Source organism: Dermacentor variabilis, chromosome 8 (assembly GCF_050947875.1).
Source record: "Dermacentor variabilis isolate Ectoservices chromosome 8, ASM5094787v1, whole genome shotgun sequence".
Lineage (NCBI taxonomy): Eukaryota > Metazoa > Arthropoda > Arachnida > Ixodida > Ixodidae > Dermacentor > Dermacentor variabilis.
This window is the reverse complement of record NC_134575.1, coordinates 129,095,077-129,113,163: the sequence shown is the minus strand read 5'-3', so window position 1 is coordinate 129,113,163 and position 18,087 is coordinate 129,095,077.

The following is an 18,087-nucleotide window of genomic DNA, read 5'->3' as shown; positions in this document are numbered from 1 at the left end:
TCTTCTCCGCCCTTAAACTGGCTCTCTTAACTACTACACGCAGAGGCAAGAAACAGCGCGCGCTTTAGATCCTATAGGTGAGATGAATATTTACAATTATTATTAGGGTTATAATTATATTCGAGTGCTGGTTGCCGTGTTATAGTTTGTTAACGAAACTACCCCTCAATTCTAAATATTGTAAGGCAGTTTGTCGTGTGCGTATCATGGCCACGCATGCTTATATCGCCTTTCCGTTTCTCTACCACGGTTGCGCTTTAAAACCACGGCGCTGCAAGTTTGCTTTCCTTTCCTTCCCTCTTCTCCGCCCTTAAACTGGCTCTCTTAACTACTACACGCAGAGACCAAGAAACAGCACGCGCATGCGATCGCATAGATGAGATGAATACATATATATAGAAAAGCATCAGTCATAGCTCTCGAAGTATAATATAATATAGAATAGCTCTCGAAGATAGCTATCCCGGCGGCTAGCTTCCCACGCTATGCGTGCCGTCCTCGCACCTGTTAAAGCTTTTCCTAGACGCTAGAGCTACACTATTCCTGCGCAACCTTGAGCGATCGGAAAGCGCGTTTTTCCACGCCTGGCCGGCGGAGAGGGGAGGCTTCGTTCCGGCCGCGAAGCTCTCCACATCCCCGTAAGGAGCTTGGTGGTGGTCTCGTGCTGACGATGCCCTCTCGGTAAGCGCATATTTCCCCCCTCATCTTTTAAGAGATTCAATACATACAAGCATTTGTCTCGCAAACCAGATTTATTTCAAGGGAATTTTCCACGTCTCAATTATTTCTCTCGTCGTATTCGAGTGCTCATTGCCGTGTTATAGTTTGTTAACGAAGCTTCCCCTCAAGTCTAAATATTGTAAGGCAGTTTGTCGTGTGCGTATCATGGCCACGCATGCTTATATCGCCTTTCCGTTTCTCTACCACGGTTGCGCCTTAAAACCACGGCGCTGCAAATTTGCTTTCTTTTCCTTCCCTCTTCTCCGCCCTTAAACTGGCTCTCTTAACTACTGCACGCAGAGGCAAGAAACAGCGCGCGCTTTAGATCCTATAGATGAGATGAATATTTACAATTATTATTAGGGTTATAATTATATTCGAGTGCTGATTGCCGTGTTATAGTTTGTTAACGAAGCTTCCCCTCAAGTCTACATATTTTAAGGCAGTTTTCCTAGTCTCTAAAGCCGCTCGAGCTCACGCTGCTCCTCTGGCGGCCATTTTTCCAAGAAATTATGCCTTCCAACCTTTTCCTTCATTTTATCACTGTACGGAAACCCTCCTAAAAGAAAAAAATTATATATCCTCAATTATGTGTGGCCACACATGTGCAGGTCATAAATACCAGGTTCTCTTGCCGAGTGCCATCCCTGCGGTATAACCGAGCTCAGATTGGCCCACCTTGACTGATCAAATTGGGCACCACTGTAGGTTAAATGAGGCGTACAACTCCTGCGGGACCCGCCGTGGTTGCTCAGTGGTCATGGTGTTAGACTGCTGAGCACGACGTCGCGGGATCGGACCCCGGCCACGGCGGCCGCATTTCGATGGGGGCGAAATGCGAAAACACCCGTGTACTTAGAATTTGGTGCACGTTAAAGAAGCCCTTGTGGTCGAAATTTTCGGAGTCCTCCACTAAGGCGTGCATAATCAGAAAGTGGTTTTGTCACGCAAAACCCCATTCTCCAATTTTTAATTTAACTCCTGCGGGGACGGTAGAGTATCCGTCTCCAGTGCAAAAGGACCGTGATTCAAATCCCGGTGCAGCGCAATTCTCCACCGGAAAATACAAAAAAAACGCGTGTTGAGAAAATTGCACAAACAGGCCTGGAGTGCGGCCTGATCCCGGTGACCGGAACCGGTAACGCACTCTCTCACCAGAGCAGGATTGGCCACCCTGGTGCAGTACTGGGCCACAACCTCCTATATGAATACAACAATCAAACCCCGGCCCTCAGTCCCCAGCAGCCGCGAAGCAACTGACCACGGCGGCGGTCAGATCTGTGACGCTGCAGAGGGTGCTAAGAATACCTGGCTCCGGACAGGCCGCCATTGGAATCTGAACCTGGCAACGTTTAACGTTAGAACGCTATCTAGCGAGGCGAGTCTAGCAGTGTTATTGGAGGAATTAAAGGGTAGTAAATGGGATATAATAGGGCTCAGTGAGGTTAGGAGGACAAAAGAAGCATATACAGTGCTAAAAAGCGGGCATGTACTGTGTTACCGGGGCTTAGCAGAGAGACGAGAACTAGGAGTCGGATTCCTGATTAATAAGGAAATAGCTGGAAACATACAGGAATTATGTAGCATTAACGAGAGGGTGGCAGGTCTTGTTGTGAAGCTTAATAAGAGGTACAAATTGAAGGTGGTACAAGTCTATGCCCCTACATGCAGTCATGATGACCAGGAAGTCGAAAGCTTTTATGAAGACGTGGAATCGGCGATGGGTAAAGTCAAAACAAAATACACTATACTGATGGGCGACTTCAATGCCAGGGTAGGCAAGAAGCAGGCTGGAGACAAGTCAGTGGGGGAATATGGCATAGGCTCTAGGTATAGCAGAGGAGAATTATTAGTAGAGTTTGCAGAACAGAATAATATGCGGATAATGAACACCTTTTTCCGCAAGCGAGTTAGTCGAAAGTGGACGTGGAGGAGCCCGAATGGTGAGACTAGAAATGAAATCGACTTCATACTCTGCGCGAACCCTGGCATCATACAAGATGTAGACGTGCTCGGCAAGGTACGCTGCAGTGACCATAGAATGGTAAGAACTCGAATTAGCCTAGACTTGAGGAGGGAACGGAAGAAACGGTACATAAGAAGCCGATCAATGAGTTAGCGGTAAGAGGGAAAATAGAGGAATTCCGGATCAAGCTACAGAACAGGTACTCGGCTTTAACTCAGGAAGAGGACCTTAGTGTTGCAGCAATGAACGACAATCTCATGGGCATCATTAAGGAGTGCGCAATAGAAGTCGGTGGTAACGCCGTTATACAGGAAACCAGTAAGCTATCGCAGGAGACGAAAGATCTGATCAAGAAACGCCAATGTATGAAAGCCTCTAACCCTATAGCTAGAATAGAACTGGCAGAACTTTCTAAGTTAATCAACAAGCGTAAGACAGCGGACATCAGAAACTATAATATGGATAGAATTGAACAGGCTCTCAGGAACGGAGGAAGCCTAAAAACAGTGAAGAAGAAACTAGGAATAGGCAAGAATCAGACGTGTGCGTTAAGAGACAAAGCCGGCAATATCGTTACCAATATGGATGAGATAGTTCAAGTGGCTGAGGAGTTCTATAGAGATTTATACAGTACCAGTGGTACCCACGACGATAGTGGAAGAGAGAATAGCCTAGAGGAATTCGAATTCCCACAGGTAACGCCAGAAGAAGTAAAGAAAGCCTTAGGAGCTATGCAAAGGGGGAAGGCAGCTGGGGAGGATCAGGTAACAGCAGATTTGTTGAAGGATGGTGGTCAGATTGTTCTAGAGAAACTGGCCACCCTGTATACGCAATGCCTCATAACCTCGAGCGTACCGGAATCTTGGAAGAACGCTAACATAATCCTAATCCATAAGAAAGGGGACGCCAAAGACTTGAAAAATTATAGACCGATCAGCTTACTGTCCGTTGCCTACAAAGTATTTACTAAGGTAATCGCAAATAGAATCAGGAACACCTTAGACTTCTGTCAACCAAAGGACCAGGCAGGATTCCGTAAAGGCTACTCAACAATAGACCATATTCACACTGTCAATCAAGTGATAGAGAAATGTGCAGAATATAACCAACCCTTATATATAGCTTTCATTGATTACGAGAAAGCGTTTGATTCAGTCGAAACCTCAGCAGTCATGGAGGCATTACGGAATCAGGGTGTAGATGAGCCATATGTAAAAATACTGGAAGATATCTATAGCGGCTCCACAGCCACCGTAGTCCTTCACAAAGAAAGTAACAAAATCCCTATAAAGAAAGGCGTCAGACAGGGAGATACGATATCTCCAATGCTATTCACAGCATGTTTACAGGAGGTATTCAGAGGCCTGGAGTGGGAAGAATTGGGGATAAAAGTTGATGGAGAATACCTTAGCAACTTGCGATTCGCTGATGATATTGCCTTGCTTAGTAACTCAGGAGACCAATTGCAATGCATGCTCACTGACCTGGAGAGGCAAAGCAGAAGGGTGGGTCTGAAAATTAATTTGCAGAAAACTAAAGTATTGTTTAACAGTCTCGGAAGAGAACAGCAGTTTACGATAGGTAGCGAAGCACTGGAAGTGGTAAGGGAATACACCTACTTAGGGCAGGTAGTGACCACGGATCCGGATCATGAGACTGAAATAACCAGAAGAATAAGAATGGGCTGGGGTGCGTTTGGCAGACATTCTCAAATCATGAACAGCAGGTTGCCACTATCCCTCAAAAGGAAAGTGTATAACAGCTGTGTGTTACCAGTACTCACATATGGGGCAGAAACCTGGAGGCTTACGAAAAGGGTTCTGCTGAAATTGAGGACGACGCAACGAGCTATGGAAAGAAGAATGATGGGTGTAACGTTAAGGGATAAGAAAAGAGCAGATTGGGTGAGGCAACAAACGCGGGTAAACGACATCTTAGTTGAAATCAAGAAAAAGAAATGGGCATGGGCAGGACATGTAATGAGGAGGGAAGATAACCGATGGTCATTAAGGGTTACGGACTGGATTCCAAGGGAAGGGAAGCGTAGCAGGGGGCGGCAGAAAGTTAGGTGGGCGGATGAAATTAAGATGTTTGCAGGGACAACATGGCCACAATTAGTACATGACCGGGGTAGTTGGAGAAGTATGTTAGAGGCCTTTGCCCTGCAGTGGGCGTAACTAGGCTGATGATGATGATGATGATGAAGAATATGGTTATTACTTATCTGCCATATTTTTCACGCTACCGAGTTCCTAGCAATCACAAAGACACGTAACGTCATAGAATATCGGGAAGTATACTTACAAAATTCATGTTTTTTTTGTAAAATTCTGTGCAGCTGACACAGACACTGTACTTGTGACATGAAGTCACACAATAATAACAGTTTTCTGAAACTTTCGAGGGTAGGAAGGAAAGCGTGAAACATACCGCCATGTTTCGCAGCGGCTTCTCGGAGCGAGCGGGAGAGGGGAAGTAAAAGCGAGCTGAACATCACAACACCCGCGACTATATGCAGCCTGTCGAGTCATACGCCGCCAAACTGTTCGGCCGCATCTAGTCTGAAGACGATCCAGAGAATCCGATTCGCGACTTTTGACGGCCGCACTTATGCAACGTCGCTCTCAACGAACGCTTCGCCGTAAACGCGAGCGCCGGGTGCGCTGGTTGAACGCCCTCTTTCTGCTGTCTTTGTTCGTCTTCGCTACGCGTTCTGAAGGGAAGAGGGACTCAAGAGCCTCAACGCCTTACTACGCCTCACTGCATGTTTAGCGACTCCTGCTCCCAGCATCAACACACGGTACGAGCGCACACCACATGAAACGTTCCGCTAAGGCGAATAGATTAGCGACCATTTCGCGAAATAAATTTTTTAGCCCGCACATTCGTGCAATTATTTAGTAGGATGTTTATAGAGCTGCAGCCGACAATTCTGCAGCGCAACGCATCGGGTACATGAGCTCGGGCTTCTGGAGCATTCTTTGCCATTTGCGGCCAGTCAAGCCGGCGGAAAGAGAGGTGTCTTCAGGCGTATGACACCCCCCCCCCCTCCTCTGACCCCTTGCACCCGGGGCCCACGGCCCCCCGGCCCCCCCCTGTTGCTACGCCACTGTATGCGGTTTAGAGATGCTTCATGGTGAGACAATGTTACATGTTTTAGATGCGTTATGAAACGAGCTCTTAACGGTCCTGAAAAACGCATCATTGTGCTATTATAAAACAATTACGAAAACTCAGGCAGTCGAATTGCGAAAGTCCTACGAGCCTGTCTGACCGGCTTTGGGCAATGAATGCTGAAGTACTGCTATCTCAGAGTTTTAATATGTGAACGAAATATGGTATCCTTATTTTCCGTTCTTACTAACAAATAATCCAAAGTGCAGGCAGAGTACTTACTTGTTTCTCGCAGTGTAACATACCCAGCACATGAAGTTGGAGCACATCCTTCCCGTACAAACATTTGCTTAACTATACATTATAATTAGTGCACATTTTCAATCATTTCTGGTTGCATAGCTTAAACATTAAGGATACCCTATTCTTATCGGTCATCCATACAAGCTTTCGGAATTTCCACGTAGTCGTCGGCAACATTAATGTCGATAACATTAATGAGTGGGCACGGCAGCAGCAGACACGGCGACATGCTGAGCAATCCTTTTTGCTTTGCGCTGCAGGTTTTTCTCGGAGCTCTGCTGGTGCCGCATGATTTTCATCAAATGACACGTGGCGACCATTTTCAAGAATTTCATGCTGTATCAGTGACACTGCTCTACGACGGTGCCATCTCAGGACCGAATCATCCAAGGCTATCAGCGACTATACCTCTGACGACATCGGTGACGTCATGTCACATGGCACTTCCAACGACTATAAGAGTACCGCCGGAGCCGTTCTTCGCCAGTGGGCACGGCAGCAGCAGACACGGCGACATGCTGAGCAATCCTTTTTGCTTTGCGCTGCAGGTTTTTCTCGGAGCTCTGCTGGTGCCGCATGATTTTCATCAAATGACACGTGGCGACCATTTTCAAGAATTTCATGCTGTATCAGTGACACTGCTCTACGACGGTGCCATCTCAGGACCGAATCATCCAAGGCTATCAGCGACTATACCTCTGACGACATCGGTGACGTCATGTCACATGGCACTTCCAACGACTATAAGAGTACCGCCGGAGCCGTTCTTCGCCAGTGGGCACGGCAGCAGCAGACACGGCGACATGCTGAGCAATCCTTTTTGCTTTGCGCTGCAGGTTAGTGATTTTAAATGCGAACATTGTTACCGAAGTGACGACCGTTTTTTAGTGCTGCTGCCCTGCCCACTGGGTGTTCAGAGCTTTTTGTCTTCTGTTTTTTCATTATCGAAAGATCTGTTGTCTTGCGGCGATATTGAATCAAATCCCGGTCCGACAGAAAAAGAGATGCTAGTGGAAATACTATCTGGCCAGACCAAGATGAATTCAACTATGGAATGCCTGCAGGTATCCCAGAATGAGATACAGGACAAACTTTCCTCTTTAACTAAGCGGATTGATGGTATTGAGAGGCAGTTATCCAGCCTGAAGGTCTTAGCCACGAAGGTACAAGATATGGAAGCCGCAATATCAGAACTTCAGGGGCAGCTTACTTCAGTTAGTAACCAGATGGACGACTTGGAAAACAGAGGCAGAAGAAATAACCTGATCATTTATGGTATAGAGGAAGATAGCATGGAGTCTGGTCAGGAACTGGAAATGAAATTAACCCATGATGTTTTTCAGAAAAAAATTGGTTTAACGGTGAGTGGCGTCGAACGATGCCATAGACTGGGGAAAAAGCAAGCAGGCCGAGTGCGACCAGTTATTCTGAAACTTCTCGACTTTCGTGAAAAAATGTCAATATTACGATCATGCCATAAGCTTAAAGGCTCAGGTATATCGATAGCCGAGGACTATTCAAAGCGAGTTCGGGAGACACGTAAACAACTGTGGAAAAGTTGCGAGAAAGAGAAAGCAGACGGAGCCAAGGTAAAACTAATTTTCGACAAACTAAGCATTGATAACGTCTTATTTGGTTGGGACGAATCAAAGGGTTCTCGCTACAGGCTTAAAAAGAATTCGAACTGACTTTTGACTAAGACATCTCGAACCCTGAAAGTATTAAATGTCAATTGTAGGAGTATACTCAACAAGATCACTCAGTTGGAGGCTCTTCTGGTCTTGCACAACCCAGATGTAGTGGTCTTGACTGAGACTTGGCTTAATGACACCATCTTTGACAGTGAGTTCGTTCCCACTGGCTACAGTTCGTATCGAAAAGACCGTGATGGTAGAGGTGGGGGTGTTTGCATACTTTTTAAATCATCCTTGCGAATTTTTTTAATGCCTGGAATACCCAATGTAGAGTGTATTTTTTGTACAGCTTACCATGCAAATGTTAAATATGTTATTGCAGCAATATACCGATCCCCTAATTCTACCACTGCCGTATTTGACGAGCTTAGGGAATTTTTGTATGCGAATGTAAAACCCGGTAATCGTATTATATTAGCAGGAGATTTTAATTTGCCTAATGTCGACTGGCAAACATTCTCACTTAAAAAGCATGACCCTCTAGGGGAAGCTATGCTGGACATTGCTTTTTCTTTTGACTTATTGCAAATTGTGGAACAAAACACACGAATTCAAGGCAGTTCTCAGTCAATGCTTGACCTTTTTTTTGTCAGCGGATCCATTAGTGCCAAAACGAATTGTGAGATAGTACCTGGCATATCGGATCACGAGGCTGTACTACTCATCGTTAAAGACACCGTGTTAGATAAAAAATCTGAATGTTCATCTTACCGAAATTTCTCTCGAGCCGATGATGTATCAATTATCGATGTACTTTCGCTAAATTTTGACGACTTTTCAAGTAGTATGGAAGACGTAGTGTCGTTGTGGTGCAGGTTTAAAAAAATAGTTAAAGAGTGCATTGATCGCTTTGTGCCGTTGTCGACTAAAAAGAAAAATCGCAATAATCCCTGGATCTCCCGCGAGACATTGAGGCTCCAAAGGAAACTGAAACGTGTAAAGAAACAATTTAAAATCGAAAACAAGCAGTCTGTAAAACAAAAGATCGACGACATTTCTTCTCAGCTCAAAAGTCAAGTGTACGCCGATAAACAACGCTACTATGGTGAATCGCTACCAAGTTTCATAACCACGGCTCCAGAGAAATTTTGGCGTTCTATTTCTCCGACCTCCCAGGAATGTGATTTATTTCATGTTGATGGTAAGGCAGTTCACGAAAGCAAAGAAATAGCAAATGCGTTTAACAAACACTTTAAGTCCGTCTATACAAATGATAATGATGTAATACCACCTTTCGAAATGTGTGTGCCGCCTATACCCGATGTTCAAATAAGCGAACCAGGTATACTCAACATGCTTTTACAATTGAACACTAAAAAATCTTCTGGCCCGGACAACATTCCAAACACATTTTTAAAACGGTATGCAGAATGGACATCAAAGTACTTGCACATTCTGTTCACAAGGTCATTGAGCGAGGGACAAGTACCGAGTGACTGGAGGACAGCCAGAGTGAAGCCAATACATAAAACAGGAAAAAAGCACTGCATTCAAAACTACCGTCCAATTTCTTTAACATCTACAGTATGTAAACTTTTGGAACACATAATTCATAATCATATCTCAGAATTCTTGGAAAACAATAATGTACTAACAAAGCATCAACACGGATTCAGAAAAGGCTACTCTACAATTACTCAACTAGTTTTAACAGTGCACGACTTTGCGAAAGCAATTAACAATGGGAAACAAATAGATGCTATTTTCATGGACTTTTCGAAGGCTTTCGACAGGGTCTCTCACAAAAAACTACTTTACAAATTGAGCAAGATACTGAAAAACTCCAGACTAATTAATTGGCTTACAGCATACCTTGATAGCAGAGAACAATTTGTTGTTTTTAATAATCATGCTTCTGAACGACTTCCGGTAGGCTCTGGTGTTCCGCAGGGCTCGGTCCTTGGACCTCTCTTGTTCCTTTTGTTCATTAATGATATGCTGCATGGTATTCCTGTTATGGCTAAGCTTTATGCAGATGACTGTGTATTGTACTCGGAGATAGACAATGTTACTGACCAGGAGTTGCTGAATGATGCTTTTCGACAAATTGTCGACTGGTGCGCTGCCTGGCAAATGTCAATTAATTTCGAGAAAACAGTTTTTATGTCCATCTCACATAAGAAACATAAACTAACGTTTCCATATGGTATTACTAACATAAATATTTCCGAAGTAACACATTATAAGTATCTAGGACTCTGGATCACAAATGACCTCACTTGGGCTAAGCACCTTGAATATGTAGTATCTAATGCTAACCGCAAGCTTTATTTTTTAAGAAGGGCTTTGAAACTTTCTACTCCCACTGTACGCCTACTCGCATATAAAGCTGTAGTTTTACCGATGCTAGACTATGCATGTGTAATTTGGGACCCTTTTACTAAAACTGGCACTAACAAGATAGAAATGGTGCAAAGAAAAGCAGCTCGTTTCATTTATAACAACTTCGGACGCACTTCAGTGACATACCTCTTAACAAAAGCAAACCTGCCACCATTAATGCAAAGAAATCGTGTATCACGACTAAAATTTCTTTTTCAACTTATTAACGGTCATTATAAGACAGATCTCACGGGAATAATTACTTTTTCATCTGGTTATGCTACTAGACAGCGACATAGCCGAACAATAACCCCATTTAGTACACGTAATAATTGTTTTAAGTATTCCTTCTTTCCTCGAACAATCGTTGAATGGAATCATCTAACCAATGACCAAGTTTTAAAATCATCCCTTTCGGCGTTTGTTTCAAGTATTGAGTAACAATTTGTTTTCTTGCTGTGCCACTGCTATGTTTAAGCTCCGTTAACCTGACTTGTATTGTTTTCGTTGCCTATACTATAGTATTCTTACATATGTATTGTTTCCCACCCTGCTAAAATCCCCAATGGGGATTGCAGTATTGATAAATAAAAATAAATAATAAATAAAAAATAATGCCTCGATGGGCTCGGCTTTCACTTTCACTCGATTTGGAGGCCCTCCAGGCAAGAAAGTTGTCATAGACAACTTGAGGGGACCTGGGGACCATACAGACAGCAGGCAAACTGATACATTCCCAAAATGAAAGTTAGAAAGATTTCACATCACCAGGTATCTTGAAATAGTGAAAATAATGTACAACGCAAGATAAAGACGAATACAGTTATGGCAACTACGAAGATATTTTCATGTACATTCAAAACATAGCAACGTCTAAAATAAAGATGCACTTGTGTTATAAGGGCTGTTCATTCATTCATCAAAAAACATATTTTTGATTTGAATTTATAAAGTCGCATGTTGATCTTTATTAGTGAAGTCACACGCTCTATTAGTGCAGATATTTGATAGGCGAGGACAGCCACTGCATAATTTGTACGTGTTCGTAGTGTTGTCCTCCGTTCGTTACGCTTCATTCACCACGTGGGGTAGAGACCTCACACACTTTACGTTTGGTGAAGGGCTGATGGTGATCAATTGTGGGTCTCCTGCATGTAATTGCGGGGCGAAATGCAGCAGGTGTTTTAGACTTTTGATTTCTTTCAAGAAGCCTGCTGCCTGCTACACGTTGGTGTACCGATCTCGACGCTCTATGTAATGACCATCTTCCAACATATATTCAGCTTATGTACGCCTAGTACATGAGCTCCAGATCCAGCTTAGTACTCTTTGAGGTTCAGTTTTGGCAGCTATTTAAAGAACCGGTAAATCTTGCTTCTTTGAAAACGTAATAAATTTCCAAATTCAGAGCTGTCATTGCATTACCTTTATGTGACATGACAAAATATATCAGTGTATGTGCACCTACGTCACCTATTGATGACCAAAACAAGCGACTTCCGTGATACGTACGGCATTGCTAGAAGTGAAATACAAGACCAGAATACCGTTAGATAATTTTACTTCTCGCTATGGTCAACAAAATGTACTGCGGCTTCTTGAGAAGCTGCAGAAACAGCAATGAAGGATATTCTGTGGCTCTCTCGAATTGAGGAACGCTTTCTCCAGAATTTGGTGCATTGTGCGAAGGCCTCGTTAACCTCCGCCGTAGTTGCAATCGCTCAGCGCTGCTGTCCGACGGGAAGGACAGTGTGGAGTGGAGTTCATCGAATATTTCCGCAAATTAGTTGTGAATGACTCCGTCACACCATCATCACACTCACGATTGGCCTTTCCATCACTTAGTGATGACGGTTTTAATGCGCCATTCACTATACACGGTGTTGACGCCGCAATATCTGCTTTTTGCAGGAACTGATAGCATTACGTACCCCACAATTTCTCATCTCGTTGTCGAAGCTCTGTTGCTCTGAAATTCCATGCCACACATGGTTACTGCGCCCGACAGTTGGAAGAGCAGCCGTCTCTTATCTCTACTGAAATATATCAAACGGCTATACGATTTTCCGTCTTATCGCAAGACAACCTTGAAAAGCTGGGTTGATCGCGTTATAGAACGAATGAGCATGCTTGAATGGCTACTCTAGATAACTCGTGGCTTTTCTCATTTTATCAACAGATTTCGAAGTCATCAGTCATCTATCGACGTTGTAATCGACATGCATTCTCAAGTCCAGCACGAGAAAAGACGCCGCCGTCTGGCATGTATGTGTGATTCTCCAGCTATCTCAGTGGCTATGTCTACAGTAGACGGTGACAGTACTTTCGCCGGGATGTTCGGCAGAGTAGGTAGAGCCCATGGTCCGATATTTCAATATTATACTGGTGTGCTTTGCACACGAGTTACCTCGCACTATGTGAAGTGTCTCGTTTGAAAGTCTCATTACCCAGCTCTTTCTGTACCGCGCCCATTGGGCAGCGTTAGCCCGATATGGGTTGAAACCCCGATTTCGAGACTTTCCGCGCCTCTCACGGGCACACTGCGCTACCAGACGTGAAGGAGGAGAACTATTATTTTGTTTTCGTGCTCGTCAAGGTAGGAAGTAAAAATGGCCGCCCGCTATGGATGATTTGAAAGGCCGCTTTCAATACTTTCCGCGCCGTTCACGGACTCTCTGCTGCACCGTAGGACGTAAAGGAGAATAAGGGTATTTTTATTTTCTAAGCAGATCGCCTTTTCCCCACCAGGCGCGAATTTTCGAACGCACTTCGAAGTTTCGCGATCGTCAAAGCAGAAAGCAGAAATGGCCGCCTCTGGGAGAGGCGCGCGCTCTTCCAAAGATCGCGCATCTCGAAATTCCGCTGCGTTGGTGGCTGAATGCATCCCTGGATTGAGCAGCAGCAAGTCTGAGGATGCTACCGTTACGTCGGACCGACGATGGCGCGAGCCAGCCCGGAATATCGACGGCGGCAGCCTTTTCCGCCAAACTGTAGTGCTTGCACCTAAATTTTTGCAGTGGAATACTTGTTCAATGAGAAATTTTGATTTTTTGGGAGGTAGTGCTAGTTAGAGGGCAGTACATTTTGGTTATCTCATAAATTATGTTACATTTGTTTCTTAGCAGATACAAGCGTGTCTTTAGAAGCCATGTTCCATTCTATCCTACAATCTTCATTTTGGCAGTTTATGTCTTTCTTATGACATACATCACGTTAATATAAATTTTATTCGTGAAAAGTGCATTCAGTGTGCATTTTGGTTAAGTATTACATAAAATACTGAGTGCAGTAGTTCCTCCAGAAAACGAAAACTCTGGCGTAACAAAAAACCCCTATTTCTTCCGCAGTAGGGAAAGAGTTAATCAGCACAAATGCGGATCCAGGTTCACGCGTCCACAAATCTGTGCAAGGCTTCAACGTGTGGCTACAGCTAGGTTGAAGTATTTGTGCCGTGGAGGGCATACAACCCTCAAAAATGAGGTGTTATTTGCTTGCATTGACGCGGAAATCAATGTAAAAAACATTGCGTCAATGTCGATTGAACGAAGCCACCTGTAGTCAACCCCCACGAATTTCTCGGTGTTATATGGTATGGTATGAAGAAATTTATTTAGGTCCTGAGGGATCAGTCTGGGACTGATGCGGGCGCTCCCACGTCGGTACAGAGAGGCCGAGCCCCTCTGCCGTCACACGGGCCCTCTGGACAGCCCTGAGTTGGTTCGCCAGCACTTCACTGTGCAGCATCCGCTGCCACCACTGTTCACCTCGAGAACCATCACCGGCCAACGTCAACTAGCGCCAAAGCATGTGTTCTAAATCGAGCAAACTCCCACACTTACAATAGACCGAAACCCCGCAGTCCGAATTAAATTTATTCATGATGACCAGGTTAGGGTACGCTCATGTCTGCACAAGCCTTAATGTAACCGCCTGCGGCCTATTTAATTTAGAATGTGGCAGGGGGAATGCCCTGCGCCCTAAGTAATAGTGCCGGTGTTTTCGTTGTAGGTTAACAGTTGGTCCTTGTACTCAGAAGAGGGAGATCCAGCCCCTTCAGGAAGTACACGGCACACTAATCCTCGTGTCTACCAGTGCGCCACCTCGTTGAAGTTACTCGGGGCTCCCTCCACTGTCCCCATGTGCGCCGGGAACCAAGGAACTGCATGCGAAGTGATATCCCTACCCTGCAGCAGTCTGTTGGCCGGTTCCGCAACAAGTCCTCTCGAGAAGGCTTTAATCGCAGACCGCGATTCACTAAACACCAAAACTCTTCTTGAATCAGTTAGTGCGGGAGCAACAGCCACCTGTTCGGCAACTCCCGGATCTTCGGTATAAATGGAAGCGGCATTTCTAACGCTCCCTTTGCTATCTACCACCACGACCGAATAAGCATTTTTTCCATTAATCCATGCGGCGTCAGCAAACGCAGACTCCTCCTTCTGATCCTTTGCCTCTCGCAACTAAGCCCTATCTCTGGCGACCCGCCTCCCTACATTGTGCACGGGGTGCACATTTCGCGGAAACGGACGAACCATGATATTTGATAAGGTTCGCGTTCAACTCATGTAGGGGCACCATATCGTGCGACACAGCCACCGATTCTTCAATTGACTCTAAAACATACCTACCCGCTGGTGTACCTAGCAACTGCTCCCTCTGTGCAGTACGCTGAGCCTCGGCAATTTCATCTAAAGTATTATGCAAGCCCAGTCGTAACAACATATCGTTTGACGTAGTCATAGGCAGACCAAGCGCAGCCTTGACGGCTTTTCTGATTAATGCTTCCAATTTATTTTCTCCCCCCTATTCCAATTTAGCATAGCTGCCACATACGAGAAATGACACATAATAAATGCGTAGCCTAAGCGCATCGCACCTTCTTCTCCTAAACCCCTATGCCTATTGGAGATCTTATGGCCTCCTCCGTCTTCTTGGTAATACGCTGAATGTTTCTAATGTTCGATCCGTTCGCTTCAAGTACAAAGCCCAGGACCCTGATTGCTTCAACTTTGAGTATCACCGACCCTTCCTTAGTATGAGTTATAATGCAAGGCTCAACTTCCGGTACCCAACCCTTCGGCCTACGACCTAGCTTCTTAGATTTGAAGATCAACAACTCCGACGTTTTAGTGGAGCACTTGAGCCCCATGAGACCCACATACTCCTCTGTAAGCGTTACCACCTGCTGCAGCCTAGCCTCAAGCTCTCCATCACTACCACCGACACTCCATATAGTAATGTCATCCGCGTAGATAGAATAGCCAATATCCTGGACAGTGTCCAGTCTATTAGCCAACTTCGACATCGCCAGATTGAATAACATAGGCGAGAGTACGGATCCCTGCGGAGTACCACAGCAACCCAATTTAAAGACTTCCAACTTTATCTCCCCAAACCTGAGACATGTCCTTCTATCCATAAGGAAAGCCTTGACAAAATGGAAAAGCCGCTGGCCCATATTCAAGTCCGATAGCACCCGCAGAATGAAAGAATGTGGGATTTTATCGAAAGCTTTTTCCACATCAAGTCCAATTAGTGCCTTAGTATCCCTTGTCCGCCGGTCAAGGAGCTGATGCTTAATCCTGATCATAGCAACCTGAGTCGAGAGGCCGGGCCGAAATCCTATCATCGAGTGCGGAATTGCCCTCAAGATAACGCGTTAGCCTATTTAAAATGGCATGCTCAATGACTTTCCCCAAACACGATGTCAGGGAAATGGGTCTGAGATTTTCACGCCCTATGGCCTTCCCCGGTTTGGGTATCAGAACAGTAGTTGCAAGTTTCCACTCTTCCGGGAAAGAGCCTTCCTTCTATCGGCAATTGATCTTCCGCGTAAGGAACTCAACTGACCCTTCGTCTAAATTCCGTAACATTTCATTCATAATGCCATCCAGCCCTGATGCCGATCGACCATTAAGATTCTGCAGTGCCATCCTTATATTACTCTGCACACATAGCTGTCACACAGCTATCACATGGCTGCACTTTCGTCCCCACTATATTCCAACATCACGTCAGGTGTATCGTGCCAGGCCTCCGACGGAAGGTATCTCTCAGCCAAATCCATCAGCAATTCCTGCTCCGTGGAGTCCCGACGCGCCTGATGTACCAGCTTATCTATCACTGTCCTCTGATTAGATTTAGTGTTTGTCTCATCTAGTAAGTGTCTGAGCAAACTCCAGGCGCCTCCCCTCTTAATGCGACCATCAATAGAATTACATACTTCACCCCATTGTTGCTTGCACAGTACCAGACAATGGTCTTCAATTTCCTGATTAACCACTGCTATACGCCTTCTAAGCCTTCTATTCAATGTCTGACCCTTCCATCTCGCTAACATCGACTGCTTCGCTTGGATAGTCTGCTTCGCTTCGCTTGGAACACATGGATAGTCGCCAGGCGACTATCCATGTGTTCCGTGTCAATATAAGTCTGAACCTATTTAGTGGACGCCTCAACGTCACTTTTAAGCTGACTAGTCCACTGTTCCAAGGTCAACTCATTTCCCTCATCTTCGATTCTCTGCGCTCGTCGTTTTTTAAATGCATTCCAGTCAACCATCCTGAATATGCGCTCCTTTTTATTAGCCACTACCAAAGTAATCATAAGTATGTAATGATCGCTACCAAAATCTATATTAGAATTGGACCAGGACGAATCCACCACCCCCCGAACAAAAGTGAGATCAGGTGTCGAATCTCTGCATGTCGACGTGCCACATCTGGTGGGATACGAAGGGTCTGTAATCAGAGTTAAATTCAAGTCTAGTGCCTGCTGCCATAGTCTCTTCCCCTTAATAGTGCTATAAACATACTTTCACATATGATATGGTGCATTAAAGTCCCCTCTAATAAGCAACGGTGCATCCTTAGCCAGACTGGTTGCCTTGGTCAAGAGAGATTTGAAACTCTGCTTCGTGTCCCGAGGGGCTACAGTACAGGTTAAGCAGGTAAACGCTCCTCTGACATGACCGTTGCCGACCTATCATTACCTCCACCATAATATATTCAATCTTGCAATCCGCATGTGAAGATCATGTCTAATATACGCCAACTTCCTATTAATTAGAGTAGCGAGTCCACTGCACTGTTCATTATCCTTAACTTCCGCTTTGAAATCCGTTAAAGTCACGTTAGACGTCAGTGTTTCCTGTAAAATGATAACTTGAGGTTTCACACCATGCGTTCTAACAAACTGCTGCAGAGACGCCTTCTTATGATTGAACCCCCTACAATTCCACTGCCAAATACTAAATGAACTATTTAATAGAGCCATTTTGACCATGGAAATTTAGTGAACTTGTTTTGAGCTCAAGTCCACTCGGTGAATTACCCTGCTGGGCTAGCGGCCGAGTGCACTCCCGCTCCATAACAGGGACCACCGTCTCGTTTATATATATTTCAATTTTGCCTAAACTCTGAACCGTGATATTTTCCCGTTATTCTATCCGCTCCAGTCTACTAATGATCTGATTTACACTTTCTTGCAACGTCACCATCATTGATTTAAGCTCAGAACCGACTTTGCCCCTAATCCGCATGGTCGAGGTGGGGTCCTCTTTTTCGGAACAGGCGTCTCCTCGTCCGCCATGTTCTCTTGCCTGTCCTAAGCTATCGCTGTTACCGCAAGGTAAGCCGTTCCTAAGTTCAGCTATCTCTTTGATAAGCCCGTCAATGGCTGCTTTTAAGCTATGATTCTCTCTCTCCAATTGCGCAATCATATCCCTATCCCTATTACCATCCACATGCTCCTGGCGCTGCTCGCGCGCTCGGCCGGCGTTGATGCCGCCCTTGACCTTGTCAGCCCAGGTGGTCTGGCTTCCAGCTGTGCCGCCGCCTTCACTAGCTGCAGGAAAGCGCACCCGCGCCTCCCTAGAAACGGATCGGCTCCTGGTCCTTGGAGTCCCAGTCGATGGCCGCTGCCTCGACCTGGAGCGGCTCCTAGAGCGCGAGCGTCCCTTAGAGCGTT